The sequence below is a fragment of the Antechinus flavipes genome, chromosome 6 (assembly GCF_016432865.1).
Source record: "Antechinus flavipes isolate AdamAnt ecotype Samford, QLD, Australia chromosome 6, AdamAnt_v2, whole genome shotgun sequence".
Taxonomy (NCBI): domain Eukaryota; kingdom Metazoa; phylum Chordata; class Mammalia; order Dasyuromorphia; family Dasyuridae; genus Antechinus; species Antechinus flavipes.
The window spans coordinates 150,847,863-150,863,018 of NC_067403.1; the positions used below are offsets into that span (position 1 = coordinate 150,847,863).

At 36.5% G+C, this 15,156-nt stretch overlaps 1 long non-coding RNA gene across 1 annotated transcript; it reads right to left on the bottom strand.

The window, feature by feature from the left end:
- Positions 1-3,644: 3,644 nt before the first annotated feature.
- LOC127541252 (uncharacterized) lies at positions 3,645-9,665 on the bottom strand. Its single transcript, XR_007948411.1, has 2 exons — positions 8,888-9,665; positions 3,645-5,935 (listed from the first exon to the last, which is right to left on the bottom strand). It is a non-coding gene; the product is annotated as an uncharacterized LOC127541252 (long non-coding RNA).
- Between the last annotated feature and the right edge of the window lie 5,491 nt (positions 9,666-15,156).

Below are 15,156 nucleotides of genomic sequence, written 5' to 3' on the forward strand. Positions count from 1 at the left end.
TATAGGTGGAAGTTAGCATCTGGGAATGAATTAGGAGAATGATCTTGGTCTTTGCTTAAGGTAGTATCCTTCTGACTCAATTTCCCAGTGGTATTCTTTTGGATAAGAACCCACCTGATTATTCCTGAGCCTGGCTTAAGGTGAAATTGTTAACAACTAGGACAATTACCTGAAATAAAACTGAGTTAAGGATGATTTATCCTGTATGTATTCTCAGGTCAAGATCTGAAGGACCAGTTTTGATACTATTTAAATCATGTTCTTGATTTTTCTTCTTATAGCAAATTTCTGTAATCAAAGCAAGTGGCCAGTGGAAGTTATGAGGCACAATACAAGTACATTGATGATATTCCGATTTGCAGCCCAGTCCTGGAGGATTCTCTGGTTGCTGTTGTAAAATCTTTAATTTCTGTTTCCTGGGGTTAGAGTTTCTTTGTCTAAAGGCCTATTTTGCCTAAGTATTTGGGGCCACGTCCCACCTTCCCTTTTGCTCATTAGGAGAGGAAGCAGACAATCTTAGCACACCCTGATCAGGCCAAGGTTTTTAGGACCTTGAAGGCCACCTAGATCTCCTAATCTCCTGCCTAGAACCTTTTACACTGTTTGTAGATGGAAGGCAGGGCTAGGTCCTAGGGGTCTCTGGAACCCTATCCTAGACCCCTTGCTTACTTATCAAAGATCTATATTGATTTCAAATGTTTTTCATGTTTTGTGTGATCATGGGGGCTATATGGAAAGAAGGGATTTTTGACAGCCAAACAATTCTCCATTAAGTATGCAGAGAAAACAATTACTGCCAGCTATTCATGGATCAAGAGAGGTTTCTGTTTCTTAAATGAAGGGGAATTCACTGCAGGTGAAGGGACGCAGGCTTACAGATCAGCTGCCCATGTTGCTGATTGCCCCTGACCATGGCAACTTTAATTCCCTAACTCCTAATTCCTGCATTCCCTCATATAGCTCCCAGGCAAGTAAATTCTAAAAGGACTGTTAAAGGGCCTGCACATGTGCAGGGACTTTCTGCTGGGGGAGATCATACTCACTGAAGGGAACAATGTTCCACCTATTGTTTCTATAATCTCGAGAAAACAAAAGCAAGAATTTTGGGAAAACAGTCTTTGGTATTTATCTTAGGAAAAACTGTTTGGATGAGAGGTCTTTGTGATTGCCTCATCTCCTCCCCAGCTCTCCTCTGGGTGGAGGTTCCTAGTTACTGTCACTGGTAACCTCCATATTAACTCCACACTTTTGTTTATTCTTTTACTTTTGCTCATATTTAATCCTTGCATTTTAATCTACTTGTGAGAGTTGCTTCTTCCAGACTTTGAGTCATGACATTCCAACTACTTGGTCAACCTGAAATCCCCTGAGACCTGATTCTGATATTCAGCACCGGACGCTGCTGCTGCCACCTACAAAGTCACTTGTCTTTCCTCTTCAGTCTGGACCCCATTGGGTGGGGCCAACGATACTGCCCTTGTCAGCCTGAAGCAGTTCCAGAAGATGAGACCTTCTTCCCTTTGTCCCAAATGAATCTGGGTCGGGACTGAAGCAGTTCCAGAAGATGAGACCTCCGTCCCTTTGTCCCAAATGAATCTGGGTCGGGACTGAAGCAGTTCCAGAAGATGAGACCTCCGTCCCTTTGTCCCAAATGAATCTGGGTCGGGACTGAAGCAGTTCCAGAAGATGAGACCTCCGTCCCTTTGTCCCAAATGAATCTGGGTCGGGACTGAAGCAGTTCCAGAAGATGAGACCTCCGTCCCTTTGTCCCAAATGAATCTGGGTCGGACTGAAGCAGTTCCAGAGATGAGACCTCCGTCCCTTTGTCCCAAATGAATCTGGGTCGGGACTGAAGCAGTTCCAGAAGATGAGACCTCCGTCCCTTTGTCCCAAATGAATCTGGGTCGGGACTGCTTGAGGTGGGAAGGATGTGACCATGGCCCTGAGGCCCTCAGGCCTCCACAGTTCTGGAGTTCTATGGCTGCCAGATACCAATCTGTTCTGTGATGGCTGGGGTTCCAATACAGTGGGACTTGGTGGGAGCGGGGTCTGATTCCTGCTCATTGTTTTAAGCAACATCATCCTGTCACCTGATTACTTATGTGCTTAATCATTAGAGTAGTTTGAGATTTCTTAGCTAATGTAGTTCCTGAAAGCTTCCACTGATGTGCAGGTGTTGGTTCTAAATGGTAGCGGGCAGATTACAGTTAGTACTGAAGAGAGCCTGAAGGCCCAGGTCACAAAGATGTATATATTGGGGTGAGAAATCTTCAAATGGATGAAAAAGAGGGGGTGCTGAATGGGGCCCCAGGAAGTTACATGATGGCAAGGCCTAGAGGTTTCTAAAGGTCAGACCCTAAGTCAATGACGGGAAGTTACAGGAAGTGACGTGACCTAAAGGAAGCAGACAACATTGGTGACTATTGGTCACTGATGGTTACTTCCTTTTAGTCCATCCAATGAAAAGGCGTGGGTCTTTTGCTATTTAATCAGCTACTACTTCCTACTAAGCAGGTCAAAGAGCACTTGTTGAAAGCTGAGGTATCTCCCAGATGCGCTTGAGCCTCTCTCTGAAGGGACTAAATAAATGCTTTCTCTTCGTACCTGAAGCTGTATCTGATCAATTAATTTGGGGAAGGGGATCTAGCACCTGTCTCAAACAAAAGAAAGCTAGGGAAGTGAATAATTGGAGGGAAGGAGAAGAGCATTACAGGACAGGAGCAGCTAGAAAAAAATGCCTCCAAGGTTCTTTACCATTCTAATTGCTTTCCTCTAAAGTTTTCAGATTTCTTAAAAACAAAAAACAAACAAAAAAAAAAATAAAAAAAACCCCACAAAAACCAAAATTAAAAAAAAAAAAACCCAAATCTTGCCTATAAAATATGCAACCCAGAACTTAACACAATACTCTGTGATTCTTTCCCCCCACTGGGCTTTTAAATAAAGTTCTAATTTAGCCTGGAATTCAGAGCCCTTCACAAATTGTTTCAATTTATCTATCATTATTCTATATCTACTCTATATTCCATGTAAGTTGAACCTCATTTTATGAATCTATATTATTATATCTTTATCTATAATATACATAATCTACTTAAAAGTGTGTTGCATAGGTAAATTATCTTATTTTTTTTCCTGGTAGTACCTCATATTCTTCTTAAATATCAGTCAACATTTGTCACCTCCTGGTCAACATCCTAGTGATCTTTTCTTTTAGCAACAGCTCCTTCTAAAGACTTAAACTTACGAACTATACCACCTGAAGATTCTACTTTTCTATCCTCAGCATTTAGTTGTGGCCACTCTCTTCAAATGCTTTTAAAGGATCTTCTCCTCTTTTTAAAAATCCTTTCTTAAATGTGGTCCTCAGAATTGAACAAAGTATTCCAGATCTAGTCTAATTAGTTCAGAGTAGAGTAAGATTATTACTTTCCTGTTCTGGACATTCTATCTTTATGATACACTCTAAGGTCACATTTTGTTTATTTGTTTTTGCTGCCATGTCAAGCTATATTGCCTTATTGAAGTTACCGCCCTCTAAAGTTCCCATGAATCATTCTCTCACCATACCTCTCTCACCTCTCACCATACTGTGAGGGATGTAGAAGACCCTTACCCAAAATGACTACTCAGAGATCCCTCAGTAGAAGGCAGAAAAGTTGTTTATTGAAAAACCTCCGGAGGATGAGCCGTCCCATCGCAAGATAAGCTCGCGGTAGGAGGGCTAAAGAAGTAGTAAAAATACATAGCTTTTATACAAGAAATTACATCACAAGTAAGAGAGCATTGAGAAGGGGAGGGGGAGGCATCTAATTGGTTGTTGCTATTTGGGGAGATTGGAATGGAAGGTTTCTATTTCCCTGAAATCTCCTGATTTCTGGGAAACAAAGTCAGGCCTTCAGGCTTAATCAAGCAGACAGTGGTCCAGCTAATAGACTAAATATTGATAAATGTCAAATACCAATAAATGTCATCAGTTCAGGTTAAGTAAATATGTTTCTAGCTGGCCAAGGCTCAAGTAGATATGAGCCTGCACATATACAGGTCATAGGGGAAACACAGAAATAATAAAATACAGAAAAAGAATTCATACATTCCTGTAAGTTCTTCACCTTATCTATTCCCCACAGCTCCCCCCTTCTAACATGTAAATGATTTTTATCATATTTCTATGAAGAACTTACACACTTTTCAAAATCAGTTAATATATCTATACATTGTTTATCAAGTTCACAATCAAGATCATCCCTCTTTAATACATTCCAGTCTTTTCTCTGAAGAATCATCATTTTAATAGCATTTTCTGTATGCAATATTTTGATAGGGACCACTGAACTATTCTGGTTACTAATGTAATTATACAGGATAGACATAGCAGCAACAGGATAATACCATTGATTGAAATAAGTTCATACCATAAAAATTGCTTCCACCAACTATCTTAGAAACAGTTATCACAGAACAGATTGGCATTTGGCAAACATAAAAATACAAAGATAAATAAAGATGACAACTAGGGAAACTGAGGCACCACATTACACACTCTTCTTCTGAATATTTGAATTATTGAATTACCTCCCTAAGATACCTGGGAGGTCTCAGCACCATAATTTTGACCAATCCAATGTGAGGCAAATAAATCAAAATGAAACTAGAAAATGCAAGGACTTATGGCAAGGACAAGTCTCTTCCTGACAACCCCAGAGTTATCAGCAGTACAAAAGCCCTCATCTCAGCCAGAGAATCCAGTTTGAGATGGACAGTTCACTGTGTTAGGGAGTCTGCAGTCATTTGTGCACTTAACTCAGCTTCTGCTTATAGAGGGAGTAGCAGGGCTCGAGACAGTCATGCTGCCCATTCAGAGGGGCAACCCACTCCAGGGGAGAAGGGTGAGGCTTAGTGTAGCTCCACCTGTCCCCACCCAGGGGGACAGACAGGGCTGCTACTAGAATACAGATTTCTGAGCAGAGCTATCAGAGCATGCACAGTTAGAACATGAAGGCAGGCAAACCCCAAACTTTAGAGGCTTGATCTCAAAAGGGCAATGTTATTAAAAATGCTGAGGTACCAGTTAAGAAACTGAAGTTACAGGGCTGGAGATTGCCAGTCCCAAGACAAGTGTCTTTATCTTAGAGATTTCTTTAAAACAGAATAGTTCCCAAAACTGAGTCTGCCAGGGCAATTCCACAGAATAAGGGGTTTCAAAGCTAAAACATAGTAAAAACAAAAAGGATTGTTTAAGGACTTCCAATTCAATCTGAACTGGTGGTCTAGGGGGTGGGGCAGAAGTACGTAAGGCAAAAGTGAAAGAAAACTAAGGGTTCCCACTCTTTTAGGTATTTTGAGAAAAATCCACCAGTTTCCCTAGTTCCCTATATCTTCCTCTCCTTTTTTTTTCTCATGGAAAGGAATCATCCAAAAAAATAATAATAATAATAAATAGTCAAATAACCATCCACATATAAATCCCAAGAGTGAATTAAAGTTCCTACATACATAACAGTCTAGTACAGGAGGAGTTTCCTAAAATCAATCAAATCAAATCAAATCAAATCAAATACCTTAAACAATTACATATTCTGAAGTGAACATAGATATTATAAACATATTATAACTTCCTTAACAGCAATAGTTACCATTTTTAATAATTTCCATCCCAAATCTTAAACACACAGTAATATTTGCATTTTTTTCTAACTCTAGTAATAGAGTTGTAATTTTAACAATAATTCATCAACCACTTTCCCACTTCTCCCATATCAGTCCAAATTACATCAGGAGCACTGGCGATGGTCTCGATCTTAGCTGCTTCAGGCTGAGAAATGGGCGAAAGTGCTCAATCCATGCAGGGGTGTGGGTGTGGTGTCAATATAAGCTTCAGATGGGCCGATCCATGTCTCAGAAGAGATTCAATAATCTGTAATTTGACCAAAATCTAGAAAAACAAAAAAAACTAAATCTAACAAAGTTAGAATAGTCTGGACCTGCAACAATATGTGGGGAGGCCAGTATAGATTGGCCAGCAGTTCCTGTGTGAAGGAATAAGCTTGCTTCACAGGACAGTCAGACAGCTATAGTTCCAATAAATAGCAGTTAGGTTTCACAGACCATTGTAAATTGTCCTCTTATCATTAAAAAAAAAAAATTAAAAATAAAACACAAATATCCAGTAACAGACAGATGACCAGGCTAAATACTTATTTGCCTAAGTATTTAGGATATAATGATTACATATAACCAGATTGGAAACAGCAAGGTATGACATATTTGAATTACATTAACAGTTCTTATTAGCTATTGTTCTGATCATAGAAATCAGTCACAGGAGGAAAAAATGCAAGAACATAACTATAACATAATATAAGCAGTTAAAACTCAATCTTCAGCACACTGAAGAGTGGAGCTTTAAAACTTCCAAATAGCATTAATTACAAGCCCAAAGAATTTCGTCTCCAAAGTTTCAAATAAATCCCAGTTATTTACCATGACCTTATATCAATAACAGTAAGAAATTTATCCCAGAAAATTCACACAATTCTTATATACCCAAGTAGATGTTGCATCTTGAATAAATTTAATATACCAATCATTTTGCTTTTAAAATACCGAATATACAGAAAAATCCCAAACTACATATGGTTCACAACAAAAACATTTTCAAAAGGAAGAAGGCAAAAACTATTATCCTTGAAGTCCCATTTCAGATAATTGGCATCAATACAGTTAATTAAAACTTCCTATTTTCACATAAAAAGAATCTGAAAAGTTCTTGAAAACATCAATTAAACTTTTTGAAATTACCCTTTCAAACTATATACCACATTTCTGATCATATTCTTTAATATTCATAACCATTATATATCTAAAGAAACAAATATTCAATCAACTAACATCTTGTAAGAGCAGTTTGTCTCTTTAAATAACCATTTGTTTTCTTCAGCCAAAGAACCAAGCGGCTGCCGCTTTCTACTGCTGCTCGTTTGCTCTCCTCCCACAAAAACATCTCTTCTCACAGCCATCTCTCTGTGACTACCCTTTCCAACCAGTTCCTTCTTTTTCCCACTGACGACTTCTTGAAATCATTTGTTTCTACTAATCAATCCTTCTTAAATTACCTTCATTCTCCTATCCCATCTCTCTGTCTCTCTCTCTTCCCAATGCTTACTTGCTCAAAATTTATTACATACTTTAAACACTCCTAAACCAAAAATCCTTCCGACTAGATGCTCTATTTAAACTATTAATTGCTTTTGTAAATCAATCTCTTTTCCCTTGTCTTTAAATCATCTTTTTTTTAAACTTTAAACTTCAAGATTCACAATTAATTTTGAATCAAATTTCATAAAACTTATAATATAGTTTACAAATTACCCAATACTTTTAAAAAGCAGCATACCATTTAAGTAGGGAGATATAAACACAAGCTCCCCCTAAGGTAAGCTACTGGCATTTTGTTTAATAACCTATATTTCAATTTGAAGTCCAACCAAATAATAAAAAAAAAGAAAAGTTTTTCTCTTTAGTTGTAAAGGCCACAATATTCGAAAAATTCTTAAGATTTTATACTCAGAATAAATCTAACATGTGTAAGGCAACAGTAAATTATTTCCCCCAATTTTAATTTTATTTCAATTTCAAAATTATAGTACCTCTTTAAAATATAGTAAATTCCCAAAACTCTTAATCAAATATTGCAAACAATTACCCAGTTTAGTCTTCTTAAACTTTCTGTTCTCTAATTCCATGAAGGCAAATTTACTAATAATGATTTTTCTTTCTTTTCCTGCAAATTTTTTCTTTAGAAGTATGCCTAGTTTTCCCACAGGTCCAAAAGGTCATTACGCCCCTGTGTTCAACTATTTACCTCTCTTACTCTATATTTATTACTCCCTTCCAATATCTGCAGTTTCTTATTTCTGATCTTAAATTTTCCAATCTTAACACACACACTAATTTAAAGTTATTTTAAAATTAACCAGTACTTCAGTTTGTGAAATTTCCTAAAATTTACCTAGATACTTTATTCCCATGTCTTTTCTTTAGTAACCAGGAAAGAGTTAAGCACCAACCCTTGCTTTACCTTGAGAATTCTTTCCTCTGGCTGAGTCCTGATAACAGGCTCTTTGTTTACAGGAGCGATAGCCACTGTTCTTCTATTTTTCTCAAAACTTTCCAAACTTTCAATCTATGTTTTTATTTTTCCCCCTTCTTTCCCTCTTCCCGCAAAGCCACTGCCAGAGACAGAGGGAGAGAGAGAAAAATGATTTTCTTTTCTTGAGAAGCCCAAAACTAGTTCCCAAATTCTAAGACCAATACATTCTGAGCCACTCTGAAAGAATTACTACTCTGATTGAATTCCAGTTCCCACAATTCAGCCTGATATTTTTCTCTAAGCCTGTAACACAGAGCTGAATTCTTATCTCTTATGAGCTTTCTAACTTTTAACACAGAACAAAGGCAATGCAAAGCAGACATACACACAGACATTCACAAAACTCTATTTTCACCTTTTACATACAGATTTAAGTCTGATATACCCAAATAATCCTGGGATATACATCCTCCCAGTTTTCTTCCCTTGTATATCTGGGAAGTTCATTCCAGTCTTGAATTTCCTAGCTAACGTCCTGATACAAATTTTTGGACTGCTTCTATACCACCCTGGACCCGATCCAGGTGTTGGCGGAGGCCCTATGTTACCCTCACGCCCAGGCGGAGGCCCTATGTTACCCTCACGCCCCCACAGCCACCCGAGAGCTTCCTTAGGAAAAGTCCTTTATCGTTGGGGTTAACAGCAGTCCACACCAAAAATAAATTTAAGAGGGCTAATCCCTCAGGGTCTCCCTCGACCCAGCCAATAAACCCCCAGACTTCCCAAGAGCTTTACCTCGAGAACATATGTTTCTTTTCAGGCTGCAAATGCCGGCCATCAGGACTCTACTTCTTTCAATCTTCAATTCTGCGTTCCACTGAGTATTCCTGCTTCGGGTCGTTGTCTAAGAGGGGAGGGAGGCTGCTCACCCAGAGCCAGAGACCATGGAGAAAACTACTCCGTGGGCGCCTGTCCCTGTTCGGGGTGCACATAGCCATCTCCCCCAAAGACCCCATCCCGGACGAGCCCCCATCTGTGAGGGATGTAGAAGACCCTTACCCAAAATGACTACTCAGAGATCCCTCAGTAGAAGGCAGAAAAGTTGTTTATTGAAAAACCTCCGGAGGATGAGCCGTCCCATCGCAAGATAAGCTCGCGGTAGGAGGGCTAAAGAAGTAGTAAAAATACATAGCTTTTATACAAGAAATTACATCACAAGTAAGAGAGCATTGAGAAGGGGAGGGGGAGGCATCTAATTGGTTGTTGCTATTTGGGGAGATTGGAATGGAAGGTTTCTATTTCCCTGAAATCTCCTGATTTCTGGGAAACAAAGTCAGGCCTTCAGGCTTAATCAAGCAGACAGTGGTCCAGCTAATAGACTAAATATTGATAAATGTCAAATACCAATAAATGTCATCAGTTCAGGTTAAGTAAATATGTTTCTAGCTGGCCAAGGCTCAAGTAGATATGAGCCTGCACATATACAGGTCATAGGGGAAACACAGAAATAATAAAATACAGAAAAAGAATTCATACATTCCTGTAAGTTCTTCACCTTATCTATTCCCCACAATACCATACCTCATACTATCCATCTACTTGCACAGTTTTTTTTTAACCAAAAATTTAGTATTTTACAATTACAATTTAGTAATTCACAATTACAGCCTTATTAATTGTCATCTTTGTTCCATAGCTGACCTTGGGGCCAAAAAATTATCACCTTGTAGTCAATCTATTATGTCTTAACTTCTGGAACTTTAGCTAGAATAATCTTTGGACAACAGATTTAGTGTAACTTCAGAACCATGTCCAAAGTCCTGGTAGAATGTGTCAACCTTTAAGATTCCAGCATCATCCAGTATCACAATGCAACATTGGACTGAGACCTTTCCAAATGAATGAAAAAAATAGATATTGTCAAGACTATAATAGTTAGCTGGATGAGCGATCTATAGAATAGAATCAATTTGTATCCATATAATCTATATTATTATCTATCTCTCATATCATAGCTATCTATCTATATACCTATATGGGACAACCAATGAAATTGGACAACAATGAAATAGCTGGTTCCTGCTCTTAAGAGAAAGAGAATGGATTAGATTTTATTAAGAAATTAAGACCATTTTAAGCATCCCAATTTGTTCCCTGATTAAGTACCCACATTCTTTGCTATATTATTGCAAATTTTAGATACCATAGTCTCTAGAAAATAAAAATTCCAAATTACCCAACATACAATGGAGAGACAAGCAGGTTAAAGAATAGTAACAATAAACTGCATGTAAAAAGTTCCATAAGATATACCACTGAGAACTATGATCAGTAGAGAAAATAGTTTGATCACATATTGAGAGGAAAAAACAACAGAAAGACACCCCAAATGCTGTTCTTGTATAAGTAAAATCTAAAAACAAACTTCTAGCATGTTGGGTATGCCTTTAGGGAGGCTTTATATAAGGACATAAATAAGACATAAATAAGAATTGAGCAGAAGATCTCAATGAATTGCTTTTGGTAGCAAAGGAGACAGCAGCCACATTGATAAGATCTTAGCTCCATGAAGACACTGGCTTATTGAAATGAATTTTATTTTATCGGATTAGGTTGTCATTCTAGCCTAGTAAGCCATTTTTGGATCCTGACTCAACACAAAATATGATCTATTTATGCTCCCTCATTGACAGAGAGAGGGGAAAAAACAACTTTAAAAAAGGAGACAAAATCTTTACATGTGAAGGCTGTGGAAAGTTTCTGTTGGTTTATATGTTCTCAAGAAATTCACTAGAATGAAAATGTAAATTTGATCATATATAGAACAGAAAGCTTGTCAAAAGAGATGACCATGCAATCATGACTTTAAAAGACTAATGATAAAGCCAGCTTTTTTTCTTCTGAGAGAGAAATGAAGGACTATATATAGGTATAGAATGAAACAAACATTTTCAGCCACAATACAAATTTGTTTTACTTGCGAAAAACTTGCTACGTGAAGACCTTTTATTTAGGAACAATTGTTTTGTGGCTTTTATGTTTCATTCCTGCATCCTGCATTTATGTTTCATCTTTCATGACCTCCACCAACCAAAACAATTAAGGCTGTACAGCTGAATTTCTGATTTTGCTATATTTGTTAAGATTCCTAGATTTTCACTTTTTTCTTATAATTTTTAGGAATCTATGTGTACAAAGCCATTAAGCTCAGTAGTTGTCAACAAGGTTTGTCCTTATTTTAATGTATAGCTACTGTCTATACATTAGTGTCTAGCTATTTTATTCAGAAGTGCAGTTTGATCTAAGCATAGGCCCTTCAATGTAGACACTGACTTTATTGAAAGAAGCAAACCAAGGAAACCAAGCTCAGTAGTTGTCAACAAGGTTTGTCCTTATTTTAATGTATAGCTACTGTATTTGATTTCTCTATCAGTGCAACACAATCTGATAAGGATCTCTTTATATGGCTTTATGACTATTATTAATGAACATTCTCCTTAAATTCATTAGATTCTAGTTGCTCAATATAATTGTTTACTGTGAATTCCCACCATTTTTTTTTTTTTGTAGCCAAGAAGTTAGATCCCATTGTACCATGATATATCTTCTTTGTCAAATAATTTGACTCTTCCCTCACTGCTTCACATTACCATTGTAGGCTATACATATGAGATTATTGGTACTTAATTCCTATCTCTCTGTATCTTAGGATCATCTTTTCCTCTGATTTTGCATTTTTGACACTGACCTTGATATTGAGCATTTTCATTTTCATATCTTACCAGAACTTTAAATTCAATATATCTAAAACTAAATTTCTTCCCAAATCAACTTTCTTCACACTCTCATATTTCCTGTAGCTCAGAATCTTGGAACCACTCAGTTCTCCTTCTAAGGGTCCTATGTACCAGTTGCAAAAGGAAGGTCCTAGTCGTAGCCCAGCATTGGAGTAGCCTCAAAGTCCTTTGAAGGAGGGTCTAATTTTTGCCATAATACTCAAAACCAGGGAGTGTCTAGCTATTTTATTCAAAAGTGCAGCTTGACCTAAGTATAGGCCCTTCAATGTAGACACTGAGTTTATTGAAAGAAGCAAACCAAGGAAAACACTGAACACTCTTAGGAAATATTTTGGACTGAGAAATTACAGAAGGTAAGCTCTAAGAAAGAGAGAAACTCCAAAATTCCAAATCAAATCTTAAAAAAAAAGTCCTGACCAACAAAGATTGCAAGAATACTTGGATGAAATAACACATCAGATACAAAATGGAATAGTTAGGGAGGAAAGAATGTGAAGAATATTTGTTACTTTAGGACAGATAGTGGAATACCTTATCTAAAAAATATAATTAGCATGACCCTAATAGAAAGCAACAACTCAATGAGAAATCAAGAAATATTGACATAAAATAAAAAACCTGGAAAAAAGAATAAAATGTAAGAAATAATATATTAAAAACAACTGACATTAAAAAATAAGTAAAGGAGAAATAATCTAACACCCATTCTTATTAAAAACACTAGAGAATATAAGAATAAATGGATTTTTCCTTAAAATAGTCAGTAGCCTTTTTTAAAAAGCATCAGTAAGCATCATATGTAATGGAAATAAACTGGAACCATTCCCAATAAGATCAGGGGTGAAACATGGTTGTCCATCATTATCATTACTCTTCAATATTGTATTAGAAATGCTAGCTTGGCAATAAGAAATGAAAAAGAGATTAAAGGAATTAAAGTAGGTAATGAAGAAACCAAATTATTACTTTTTGCAGACGATATGATGGTATATTTAGAGAACCCCAGAGAATCTACTAAAAAGCTATTACAAATAATCCACAACTTTAGCAAAGTTGCAGGATATAAAATTAATCCACATATATTTTTTATCAGCATTTTTATACATCACTAACAAAATCCAACAGCAAGAAATACAAAGAGAAATTCCATTTAAAACAACTACTGATAGTATAAAATATTTGGGAATCTATCTGCCAAGGGAAAGTTGGGAACTATATGAACTAAATTACAAAACACTTTCCCCACAAATAAAGTCAGATCTAAATAATTGGAAAAATATTAAATGCTCATGGATAAGTCAAGTGAATATAATAAAGATGAAAATATACCTAAAATAATCTATTTATTTAGTGCTATACCAATCAAACTTCCAAGAAACTATTTTACTGACCTAGAAAAAATAACAACAAAATTCATCTGGAAGAACAAAAGGTCAAAAATTCCAAGGGAACTAATGAAAAAAAAATCAAATGAAGGTGGCCTAGCTGTACCAGATCCAAAATTCTATTATAAAGCAGAGGTCATCAAAATCATTTGGTATTGGCTAAGAAATATAGTAGTTAATTAGTGGAATAATTTATGTTTACAGGACAAAATAGCCAATAACTATAGCAATTTAGTGTTTGACAAATCCAAAGACCCCAGCTTTTGGGATAAGAACTCACTATTTGACAAAAACTGCTGGGGATATTGGAAACTATTATGGTAGAAATTAGGCTTTGATCCACATTTAACACCATATACCAAGATAAGGTCAAAATGGGTTCATGATCTAGACATAAGGAATGATATTATAAACAAATCAGGAGAACATAGGATAGTTTGCCTCTCAGACCTGTGGAGGAGGAAGGAATTTGTGACTAAAGAAGAACTAGAGATCATTACTGATCATAGAATACATAATTTTGATTATATTAAGTAAAAAATTTTTGTACAAACAAAACTAATGCAGACAAGATTAGAAGGAAAGCAATAAACTGGGAAAACATTTTTACTTTCAAAGATTCTGATAAAGACCTCAATTCCAAAATGTATAGAGAATTGACTCTAATCTATAAGAAATCAAGCCATTCTCCAATTGATAAATGGTCAAATGTTATGAACAGACAATTTTCAGATGAAGAAATTGAAATTATTTCTAGTCATATGAAAAGATGCTCCAAATCACTATTGATCAGAGAAATGCAAGTTAAGACAACTCTGGGATACTTCTACACACCTGTCAGATTGGTTAAGATGACAGGAAAAAATAATGACCAATCTTGGAGGGGTTGTGGGAAAACTGGAACACTGACACATTATTGGTGGAATTGTGAATACAGCATCCATCTTGGAGAGTGATTTGGAACTATGCTCAAAAAATTATCAAACTGTGCATACTCTTTGACCCAGCAGTGTTAATACTGGGCTTATTCCCAAAGAGATCTTAAAGGAAGGAAAAAGACCCACATGTACAAAAAAATTTTGTGGTGGCAAGCAACTGGAAACTGAGTGGGTACCCATCAGTTGGAGAATGGCTGAATAAATTATGGCGTATGAATGTTATAGAATATTATTGTTCTATTAGAAATGACCGGCAGGATGAATACAGAGAGACCTAGAAAGACTTACATGAACTGATGCTAAATGGAATGAGCATAACCAGGAGATCATTATATATGGCAACAATAAGACTATACAATGATCAATTTTGATGGATGTGACTCTCTTCAACAATGAGATGATTCAAACTAGTTCCAATTGTTCAGTGATGAAGAGAGCCATCTATACCCAAAGAGAGGAAGGACTGTGGGAACTGAGTGTGGACCACAACATAGCATTTTCATTTTTTTCTGTTGTTTTTTACTTGCATTTTGTTTTCTTTCTTAGGTTTTTTTCCTTCTAGATCAGATTTTTTTAATGCAGCAAGATAACTGTATACATATGTAGGCATTTATTGGATTCAACATATATTTTAACATATTTAACATATTTTTGACTACCTGTCATCTAGGGGAGGGGTGGGGGAAAGGAGGGGAAAATTTGGAACAGAAAGTTTTGCAAGGGTCAATGTTGAAAAATTACCCATGCATACATTTTGTAAATAAAAAGCTTTAATAAAATAAGAAGTCTGCATTTAGAAGATTTAAGTCATGGTGAGGAGCCAGAATGGATTCCTCTTCTGTGACCAAAGGTAAAAAGAAGAGCAGATTATAAGAGAAACGTGAAAAAGTTGCATGGTTGTCAGCAACTCGCATGGGGAACTGGGCAAGGCAGTCAGGAAAAAC